The sequence below is a fragment of the Acinonyx jubatus genome, chromosome B1, assembly GCF_027475565.1.
Source record: "Acinonyx jubatus isolate Ajub_Pintada_27869175 chromosome B1, VMU_Ajub_asm_v1.0, whole genome shotgun sequence".
Classification (NCBI taxonomy): Eukaryota; Metazoa; Chordata; class Mammalia; order Carnivora; family Felidae; genus Acinonyx; species Acinonyx jubatus.
In genome coordinates this window covers 73,888,386-73,900,212 of record NC_069382.1, presented here as the reverse complement: position 1 = coordinate 73,900,212, position 11,827 = coordinate 73,888,386, and positions in this window count along the sequence as shown.

Genomic DNA, 11,827 nt, shown 5'->3' with positions numbered 1-11,827 from the left:
GATTATGTGTCATTTCCAGAAGTGCCCATTGGTTTCCTCAAGCATGGTCTGGTGTCTAGGAGGGCACTGTTTTCCAAGCACCCCTCCTGTTAGTCAGGTGCTCCTTAGTTAGTAGGTGCTCCCACCCAACCTCCTACCATGGGACCATTTCTTACCTTCCTCCTGCATGCCAAATCTGTTATCTGTCAGAACTCTTACTGACAGCACTCTAGCAGAGAGAGCTATTTTGGTTCCACCAAAAAGGTGGCTGTCATCTGGAAGACAGAGATTTTCATTTTCAAGAAGCTCAGAAGGTAGCAGGACAGGGTTTCTAGCAAAAACATTTTCTTAGGGAGAGTTTCTCAGCTCTTATTTTATTCACGTAATTGACACAGTACAAATAAATTTAGAACAAGTTTTTAAAAAGATATGTAAGCCAGAGCAGGATTTTTGAGTTGTTACTTATAAATGGCAATAGTTAGAAAGTATGTCTAAAATAGCATGCTTGGTTTTGTTTAGTATTCTTCAGAGAGTCTTTGAATGTCAGAGTTGGATCAGACTGGCTTACCCCTGGGTTTGACTCAAAATCTCCAGGTATCTATATAAACACATTGATTTTTTACACACAAATCATCACCCCCAAATCTAAGTTGTGTTTGACTGTAATCACTCCCTTTCTCATCCTTCTGTTGGCTTGGGATGAGGGAAATGGTGTGAAAACATGGTGTCCTAGGATTTATGACTGCATGACTAACATGGGTACAATGTGAGAGGATGGTGCAAGTGGTTCTAATTTTTTAGAACCACTTGCATCATTTTTCACAATGAAGTAAACGATTTTAATGGAAACATTAAAATTCCAAGTAAAATTTAAAGGAGATAGTTTCCACTATTCACTTTGATAATGTATCACAGCAATGTATCTCAAAATTTCTTTGTATATAATTTTGAAACTTAAAGTTGTGTTAACCAATTTATTCGTTGATAACTACTTTTCCCTGTGGAAACAAAACAGTGCTTTAAAGACGTTTAGCAGACTGATAAACAAAATGCCCCTTGTTGTCTAATGGAGCTGGCTGTAGTATTTCTTAACACAGTTGTGAGTTTAGTTCCTCTGTGGGACTATTAGTTTCTATCTGTTCTATGGCTATAGTGCCCAGCCTGCTCTCTTAAATTTTGTGTTATGTGGTAAGGAGGAAGGGTAGCTAGGTAAGTATAAATTCTCTAAGGAAAAAAATATAACTTAGAATGATGTACATATGACAGAAATTGACAGCATTATTTTCATGTAAGAAGAACACTGGCACGAGAAGGAAGAAGTCCTGTTTTTGAAAAGACATTCTGAAAATAGAAGTTTCCTTCTTAGAAAAACCACATTTTAAGATCCAGTTAGGTGTCATTAGGGGAAGAAGAAAGACAGGGAATAGGTACATGCTGGACAATTGGGAGAACAGGATTCATTTCCTTTTATTTTTACCATTAAGTCTTGATTCTGATAAAATACTGATGTGAAGGGAACAATTGCTTTCTCTAGAAGATTGCTTCAGGGCAAAGAAATCTATAACTTTTTCTTCCTTTCCAAGGCAGGGAAATAGAACACCCTGTCCAATGTCTTTGTAGAGATGAAGTGCCATCTGGGGAAGATGAGTCTAGAGCATAGCTGCTAATAGGCTTGCCTGGCCCATAAACTGTAATCTCTCCACTGGCTTTCCTTGTTTCTGGTCTCAAGGGACGGTTTGCTGTTTCCCCCGTCCTTTTCCAGAAATCTGACTAATCCTGGAAGCAAAGAGAAATTATGTGTAAGAAAGAAGTTCCACCTCTACATATCCCCATGACTCACCATTTATTGAGAGAAGAGACTCCTGAGTCACAAGTAATGGGTAGTAGAACATGTTAAACACTGTGTCCCTGTAAACTATGTTCAGCATGTGGTAAGATTCCTGCTATGCACTAAGAAGCTGTCTCTTTTCTGTTTTGAAATTGGGTCTTTACCCTTCAAAGTTGCAGAGCTTATACACACACACACACACACGCACACACACACACGCACGCACACATTCTGAGTAATATCTTATTTCCAGATCATGTACCTATAATGATGAACAGCTTTTAAATTTCAAAACAGATGATTTTTTTTGTATGTCAGATGGTTCTCTTGATTTTAAGTCTGAAGATTTTAAGGAGTAAAGTATGAATTTTAAGAACTACTCCACCAAAGACACAGGAGCTCTGATGACAATTTTCCCTGAGTGAATGAAATCCTACTTGCTAATCGAAGGGAAGATGTATCAGACTCCACCAGGGTGGTATAGAAGGGAACAGAAAGGCTTATCTTACACATCCTGCCAGGTAATCCGTGTCATTACCTGTGAGTATCTGGACTGGGATCTCTACATCTAGGCTGCCCTTGAACCAAGAATGGATGGGCTGCACAAAGCAATAAAAGCTGAAGTCTTGTTGGTGGCAGAGCCTTCAGGGCTCGCCACGGTTTAATGTATGGCCGTTGAGAGGAGATTTAGTGCTCCATGAAGAGGTGCCAGATTGAATTAAAATCAAGCAGCTCAATTCAAACACATTAGCAATCAAATGATACAACTACTGAGATAAATGCAAAGAGAGAGACAGAAAAAAAATCCAGTGATTCATGAATACTAATTAAAGAGGGAAAGACCAACATAGACATTATTCTTGTCTCCTTGGAGTCTGACTCTAGATTTTAATTCACCAGTAAGATTCGATAATTTGACCCAACAGTGATTTCAGGTTGATGCTGATTCCACACTTAGACCAGCTTTGTTACTAAAAGGTATTTTCACCACTTTCATACGTAGTAAAAGTGAAAAGAGATGATACTAAAAATGGGGCTGGATGCCACGTTTTTCACAAGGCAAAGGAAATCAAGATTATATAAAATGCCACTCTAGCAAATAACAAGCCTAATATTCTGTGTTCCTTCTCTAAGCTATTATCTTTATTTTGGCTGCCATAGAACATTGATACGGCATTTCTGGGAAACATTTTGCAGTGATTCAGAGCCTGTGATTTTAAAAACTTTGTATAGATTTATTCAATAAATGCATTACCTTCTATTTGCCACACTGAAACTCACATAATCTGTTGAAATGTTCTCACAATTTATGGGGGTCAGTTTGACATTTTACAGTCTCTCAGAGTTTAGTGTCCTTAGCAGATGCCAAAATGAAGACTCTTGAGTTTAGGAAAGAAAATAATTCGTCTTGCTTAGTTGTCCAGACTAGCAACCATTTTAGGTGCCTGGGGCCTTTCTCTTGGGATCTGTGACAAGAGGACATTCTGCTATGTAACAACCTCCCTTAGAGCAATTTTGTTTTCTAGAATAGTAGCTCACTTCCCTAAGGAAAACCAATATTTTGCTGTTGGCCTACATTGTTTATTGTTTTTTTTTTAAGAAACTTCAACTAGACTTTTCCTTATGCTCCTGTGTTCTCTTTCCCCAACAGAGATCTAAGGTGTCACTTATTTCAAAGTGATAATATCCATTTGTATTGGTTCTATTGTGCAGTGGATCACATGAACTGTGCTTCTTACTGTGTAATAGTCATTGTCCATGGAGTTGAAAAGTAAAATTGAGTATTTATATGTCTTGTGTTAGATTTCTATGGCACCTTTGACTCAAATGTTGTATTTACTCTTTCTTCTTTCAAAAGTGCTGTTATTTATTTTCGCTTGTCAAAAAACAGCAAGTGTGGAAGTGATAATTTTCACTCTGAAATATAGTGTTGCAAGACAGGTCAAATTACGGAAAATCAATTAGTTTTTATTACAAGAGTCCTGTATCTGAGGTCCTATTTTGTCTCTAGATACCATAGCTAATGTCTGATCCTCTCCAAAGCAAATGTTAGGAGAAAACCACCCAAGATTTTTTTTTTCTAAAGCAAAAAACAGATGAGGCCTAGGCATTTAATCTTGGTTAATTAAGATAGAGGCAGAAATAATTCCTCCTCTTCCTATACTTTAAAACCACGGACTCTTGAAAGAAGTTATTTACTTTCTGAGGCCTAAAATTTCCAAATACTACAACTGCTATTTCCTACGATCTATGCCTTTTGATAGAAGATAAAGGCTATAATGTTCCCCAGGCTTGTGGTTTCATATATGTCTCATCACATCAAGAATTCTTTCTTCTCTGTTATCCTCTGATATAAAATAAACTAATAAGCTCAGTTAGACAAACATATCTAGGCCTTAAGTTTTCATTATTTCATTATGTTATGTTTTCATAGATTTACAGTTGAACATGCCTTTCTACCAAGATAAAAGTTGCCCCCAAATTCCCCTTCCTTTTCTTTCAGGTTTTAGGAGGACAGCTTTTGTCTCAAAGATTTATTTTGATGTCAGATAACTTATATTGCACCTGGGGAAACTAAATAGCTCTAGAAACAGGCGCACCATAGCACCGAAGATGTTTAAAGGTAAAGAGCATTAATTTCTGATTTCAGAATATCAGTGCTTCCATTTTCCCCACTATAGAACAGGGAAGCCATAATCAACAAAGTTTTCAATTAGCATTGACTTGCACTTAAAGCACAGATGTAGGAGAATCATTTTTAAAGAGTTGTTACACAACATAAAACTTGTAGTAAGTCAAGTTAGAACTCCTGTGTTGTCTAGGGCCTACAATTAATTTTTAAAAATCAAAACTCTGTTAAAAATAGCTTTGTATATTGAATTCCAGCATGGCACTGCTTTTTGTAGGGCCATTTCTGTAAAATGCAAGTTTATTTATAGATTGCAAGTGATTCAAAGATGTTACAATATAAAAGGAAATGATACTCTAGAGTCTTTGTTCAGGGCTGTTTGGGGCTCTCTTAGAATGCCTAACTCACTCAGAGGATTGCTTTTAATCTTCAGAAGCAAAAGGAATTTCATAAATTAAAATTGTTGGCCAGATGGAATTTCCTGATTAATTTTTTAGTGTTTGGTGTTAAACATAATAATGAAAGGAAGAGTGCTAAGAGTAAACCCAATTAACATTTCATAAAATTTATTGCTCTAGATGGCTTACCCTTTATTTTTATGGTTTCCAACTACTGTCTTCCTGGACAGCCTGACTACCTGGAAAAACTGAGCATGGTCAACTTACTCCCTCCTTCTCTTCCCTTCCTTTCTTTTATTCTTTATTCAACTTCCTTCTCTCATTTATTTTCCATGTATTCCTTGAGTCCTTACAAGACTACAGGCATCATTCCAGGGCTTCCTTTGTCCTATTCTTTATGGATCCTGTAGAAAGAATATTTTTAGCAGTCTGTAGTAGCAAGTCATTGCTGCTATAATGGTGTCACTGTTGTTGAACAAGAGACTCTTAATTCCATCTGTAATCATACACACGAACTCATAGTTTCATAAAACCAGTCTTTATGAAATGAAAGCGAAGGTGGACATTCTCCCTGCATTTTTTCTTTAAAATTATTTTCATCTTTACTGAGGTTTAATTAACAAAAATATTGTAAGATGTTTAAAGTGTATGACATGATGATTTGATACACACATACACTGTGAAAGGATTTCTACAATTGAGTTAATTAACACATCCCATCATCTCACATATTTACCTTTTTTTTCTTTTTTTGGTGAGAACATTTAAGTTCTATACTCTTAGCAAATTTAAATTCTATAATATACCATGTTATGTATTAGATCCTCAGATTTTGTTCATATTATAACTGAAAGTTGGTAGCCTTTTACCAACCTATCCCAATTCCAATCCCACCCCAACCCTTGGCAATCCCTTTTCTATCTCTGTGGCTGTGAGTTCAACTTTTTTTTTTTTTTTTTTAGATTCCACATTTAAGTGATATCACACAGCATTTGTCTTTTTTTTTTGGTCTGGTTTACTACACTTAGCGTAATGCCCTCCAGTTTCATCCACGTTTTTGCAAATGGCAAGATCCAATTCTTTTCGTTTTATGGTTGAATAATATTTCAGTGTGTGTGTGTGTGTGTGTGTGTGTGCATATATATACAAACTGTGTTTCCTTTATCCATTCATGGACACTTAAGTTATTTCCGTACCTGTCCTACTAGACTGAGATTTTTGAGTAAAAGGACCATATCTTCCATGTTTCATGCCCTTTAAGTTCTCAGAACTCTGTTAGCTGTACTGGCCACCATTTACCCATTGATCCTAGGGTTATTTCCCACTCACACCATTCATATGACTCTGTTAGGAATTGCCAAGCTGAGCTAGAATTCCATGTCAGGGCTGGCTACATAATTTGGGGCATCCAGTGCAAAATTAAAATGTAGAATTCATTGATTAAAACTTATTAGGAATTTCTAGATGGAAACAGCAAAGCATTAAGCCAAGAATAGAATCCTTCTAAGCACAGATCCCTGTGTCACTGCACAGTCTGCATGCACATGAAGCTGGCCTGCTACACACACACACACACACACACACACACACACACACACACAGCTACGGCTTATTTGACCTGAGGAAAGGAATATCTGACCCAAGTAAGTTCAATCAGAGTCCTTTCCTGCTTTATTTGTTTCTTTGTAACTAGAGAACTAAGAGAAGAAGTTTGTCCTAATTGGTTAAAACTGAGCACCTATCAGAAGTCTTGTTTCCAGCCATGTGAAGAAAGTCATTGATGTGCTAAACATACATTCCTCCATCCTATCTCAGACATGTGCAGGAGAATTTTGTAAATATGCAAGTTATCATCTAAAGTCCTGTTGGCCTGATAGTGTCCCCGCACCCCTGCAACTTACTACCCATTAGCCTTGAGTTTCAAGAGGTTGGATCACATGACCTCTTGAGCATTTTCAAGATCTAGAATTCTCTGGGTCTATAATCAGATTCTATCAGACTGACTTCCTCTATAACCATAATGAGTAGAAATACAGAAAATCTCCTGATTACTCATTTTTCTCAGTCGAGGTTCATAGAACAGCCATTTGTTTAGACCTTGACAGTATGGTGACCTCTTGAGATAGAAAACAACCTTTCCCTTAAGGCTGGCCATTAGCCAAGGCAATTTTGCCGCAAGGTGATTTTGAGTGCTCCCTTGGAGGGAAAATCACTTAGGTCTAAGCAAAGAAGACCTCATACCCCAGGGAACATCTGTCTCCACATTTCAGTCTCTCCTTTTCCCAGTAGTATAACTCCAAAGAATTTTCTCAAAGAAGATTCACAAAAACACTAGCAAATGAATAAATATTGGCTCCTGGAAGACCTCTTCTTCTGGGAGCTAGTTTTAAAGAGTATCTTTAGGGCCAGGGCACAGTTACCTTCCTAGGACTGGGGTCTGGCTTTTGTTTTTTCTGAATTTTTTTCTATCACTTTATTAGTCAGACTCTTCAAGGAAAGAAACAATGATCAATATTAAATGAAGGCTGTAGATGAAGTTTAAATTGAACAAGTAGTTCACAAACACACTCACACAGAAGCTTAGGGTACACTTAGCTGGATTTACTGCGCTATCTCAACTATTTTAAAACAGAAATGTGTATAGATTGAAATCTGTTCCAATGAGAAATAAGTCATTTCTGAAACATCCAAGAATGTAGGGTCCTAGATACAGAACAGCTTGTTGCAGAATGATATTTAAGCAGGTTGTCATTCTTAGGAAGACTCTTCTGTTTATGTCACCCTTTGCAAATTTGTAGGTGAAGATGCTAGAACCTATCATGGTGAAAATTCGTATTTTCAGTGTCTACCAAGATCTACCCAGACCTTTTTTTTTCCCCTAATCATGGCTGGTTAATAACCAGAGCCCTGCTTCTGTGCACTGCCTCAGAGGTGAGAAATTGATACGTGTCATAATGATGACTTACTTCTACATTAATATTTTTAGTTCTTTCAATTGAATGTGATTTGGCTTTTTATCTCTTAAGTAAAAACAGAATAAAGCTGAGGTGAAAGCCATAGGACTGGAAGTGAATGAAAGCCTGCAAAGACAATCCCTAAGGGAGGGCTCTTCTACAAATGTCCAGAAGATTATGTCCATATGTCTTTCTGGAACCTTTGCCAAGATAGTCACAGGATCAAAATTACTTCTTCATGCCCATTATGCAGTGTCACATCTTACAGAGCCAAAGGAATAAATTCCAGACATGCAGAACACACGTCCCTTCAGCCTCTCTCAGGCAAGCTGTCAACTCCAGCATTAAAGCACAAATCAAAAAGGGCAGCCAGAGCCTTAAGACTTTTCCTGCTAACCTGTTCCCTACTGTCTGCCTTCCTAACGCAGTGGAGTGAGAAGCCTACAGCCAGGCCCTTGTCCTCCACACTGCACTCTCCCATGCAGGCATTCCTAGCCCAGAAAAAAATAGGGTCAGAAAGGAAGCAGGAAACAGAGGGAAGAGATTCTGTCAGGTAGAGAAGGAGAAAGAAGTCATATATTCATGAAGTCTCTAGTAAAGGACCTACCACAAAAATATTGACCAGTACCGCCTCTCCTTTAGGTGGCTAGAAAGCATGCTTCAAACGCTGCTCCCCTTTTCCTCAGCATACTTCCATTTCTCTCTCTCCCTGTGGTCTGTCCTCCATAGCCAAATGCTTCTGAATGTTTTCACTCTTAGAAACAGTATGATTCCTGTCAAACCACAGCTTAAACTTTTCAGAAAAGCTCTTGAGCTTTCATTTCTGCAACCAAGATCAGCAATCTGTCATGTACAGTGGCATTGCCAGCCGACTGCTGGAAATCTCCACCTGGATGCCCTGCCAGCACTTTGAAGCCAACATGTCCACAACGTCTCCCCTCTGAGCATCATGCTCCTTCTCTGGGCTTTTTTTCTGTTAATCAAAACGGTGCTCTCGGCCATTCTGGCCACAAACATTGAAATGACACATGAAAGTTGTCTCTCCTGTACTGTCGTGTGTGTTTGGTGATTGCCTGGCTTCTGGCATGGGTGACTCCAGGGAGGTGATGCCTCCACAGGAAAATGAGCAGTTGTGGGGAACAGGATACCAAGTGTGGTTTCGGACACACTGAGTTTGAGATGTCAGTGAGACATCTAAGTGGATACATGGAGGGCTGGTGGAAAATACCAGTCTGAAAAACAAGAAGTCTAGGCTGAAAAACGTGAATTTGGGAGTCTTAAGAAGGTATGTGGTGGTTAGGACCATGAAAATGATGAAATTAGTTGGGCCGGGGTGTATAGTATGACTTAAAAGTTGTAAATATAGGGGCACCTGGGTGGCTCAGTTAGTGGCAGTTAAGCGTCTGACTTCAGCTCAGGTTGTGATCTCACAGTTCGTGAATTTGAGCCCTGTGTTGGGCTCTGTGCTGACAGCTTGGAGCCTGGAGCCCGCTTGGGATTCTGTGTCTCCCTCTCTCTCTGCCCCACCCCCACTCATGTCTGTCTCTTTATATATTTTAATATATAAAATACATTGTCCTGAGAGCAAACATGAGGTTTCTGGGTCAGAAGCAGAGTTGTTATAACTGCATGGGTTCCTCACATTGCACACTCCCCTTTCAGGGCAATGTAATGAAAGTCAGATGTCACCTACATGTCATCTACAGGTCTATGACACATGCTGAGTTAATTCTGGAGTTTGGTGTAAGGTGTGGATCAAAGTTCTTATCTTTTGAAATGGACATTCAATTGTTTCAGCACCATTTGTGGAAAAGACTATAGTTTCTCTACTGAATTGCCTTTGTGCCATTGTGAAGAACTCAGTTGTTCATATATGTGCGGACCTATTTCTGGATTCTCTAGTCTGTTCTACTGATTTATAGGTTTATCTTTTTACCAGTACAATACTATATTATTGTAGCTTTAAAATAAAACTTGAAATTGAATAGTGTCAGTTATACAACTTTGCTCTTCTCTCCCAAAGTTGTTTTGTCCTTTGAATTTTCCATGTAAATTTTAGAATCAGCTTGTCATTTTCTATAAAAACATTGCTGGGATTTTGATTGAGATTGCATTGAATCTATAGATCAATTTGGGGAGAGCTGACATTTAACAATATTAAGACTTATTTAATTCATCTAGTTCTTTAATTTTTCTCAGCAACATTTTACTGTTTTCAGTATTCAGGCCTGGCATAGTTTTGTCAGATTTACCCTTAAGAATGTCATTTTTTTGGTGCTATAATGAGTGGTATTATTTTTAAATTTAAATTTTTGGTTGTCACCAGGATACAGAAACATGACTGAGTTTTTGCATACTGTATTCTGCAAATCTTCCTGAAAGTCACTTATTAGTTTATTGGCTTTGTTGCAGATTTCATCAGGTTTTCTACCTGAACAATTATATTGTCTCAAATAAAATTAGTTTTCCTTTTTCCTTTTAAATCCAGTTGCCTTATTCATTTATTTGTTTGTTTATTTATTTATTTATTTATTTATTTATTTATTTATTTTTGCTTTATTGCATCAATTAGAACTTCTAGGATAAGTTTGAATACAAGTCGTGCGAATGTACATACTTGCTTTGTTCTTAGGAGGAGATATGTTTTTATATATTTACCCATTGCTTACCAGTTCCAGCACTCCCTTTCTCCTTTGTGTAGATATATATTTCCACTTGTTATCATTTTTCTTCTGCCTGAAGGACTTTCTTTACAGTCTAGATCTGCTGCTGGTGAATTACTGCAGCATTTGTATGTAAACAAAACATCTTTATTTTGCCTTTATTATGTAATGATTTTTTTTCTGAGTTCGGAATTCTAGGTTGCACATGTTTTTTATCCTTTTACTTTATTATATTTTCTTACCCCTTTACTTTAAATGTTTTCCCAATGTCTTCTCACTTCCATTGTTTCTTATAGGAAATCAGCTGTAATCCTTACTGTTCTTCTCTACCTAACATATCTTTTTTTCCCTCTGACCAATTTTAAGATTTTCACTTTCTCCTGACTTTGAGCAATCTTATTTGATGTGCTTTGTTCTTGAAATTTTTTTCTAAGATCTGTGGATTTATAGGTTCTGCCAGATATGCAAAATTTTCAGCCATTTTCAACTTCAAATATTTTTTTGTCCACCTCCTTTTTTTCCATTTCTGTCCTTCAGGGACTCTCATTTTATAATATTAGGTTTCTTAAAGATATCCCACAGCCTACTGAAGGTCTTTTTGTTTTTTAACTTTCCTTTTTCTCTGTGCCTTTTTATTTAGATCATTCCTATTACTATGTCTTTAAGTCACTAATCTTTTTTTTATTAATTTATTTTTTTAATTTACATCCAAGTTAGTTAGCATGTGGTGCAACAATGATTTCAGGAGTAGATTCCTTAATGCCCATTACCCATTTATCCCACCCCCCTCTCCCACAACCCCTCCAGCAACCCTCTGTTTGTTCTCCATATTTAAGAGTCTCTTATGTTTTGTCCCCCTCCGTGTTTTTATATTATTTTTGCTTCCCTTCCATTATGTTCATCTGTTTTGTATCATAAAGTCCTCATATAAGTGAAGTCATATGATATTTGTCTTTCCCTGACTAATTTCGCTAATCTTTTTTTATATAATATCTGTTCTGCCACAGGCTCCACCCAGTGTATTTTTCATCTCAGCTTTGTCTTTGGCAATGAAGCTTATTAGGGAAGGAACATTACTTATCAGGTGGACATCAGTGTCCTAAAGAACTTTTACAAAATGAGTATTTGGCAATTCTTCTCTTTATGCATTTGCTGACCTTCCCTTCTTTCATTTCTAATTTTTATCCAAGGTACACATACATGGTTTAATATACAAGATAGATAATTAAAGTATATGTGTTAGTTAGAATTAGTTTCAGCTGCATTTAGCAAAAACCCAAAATGACAATGTCTTAAATATATAAGGTTTATTCTCCCTTAGTAAAAGCTATTTAGTGCTAGATAGTCCAGAGCTTGTTTGACAGTGTCTGAGATTA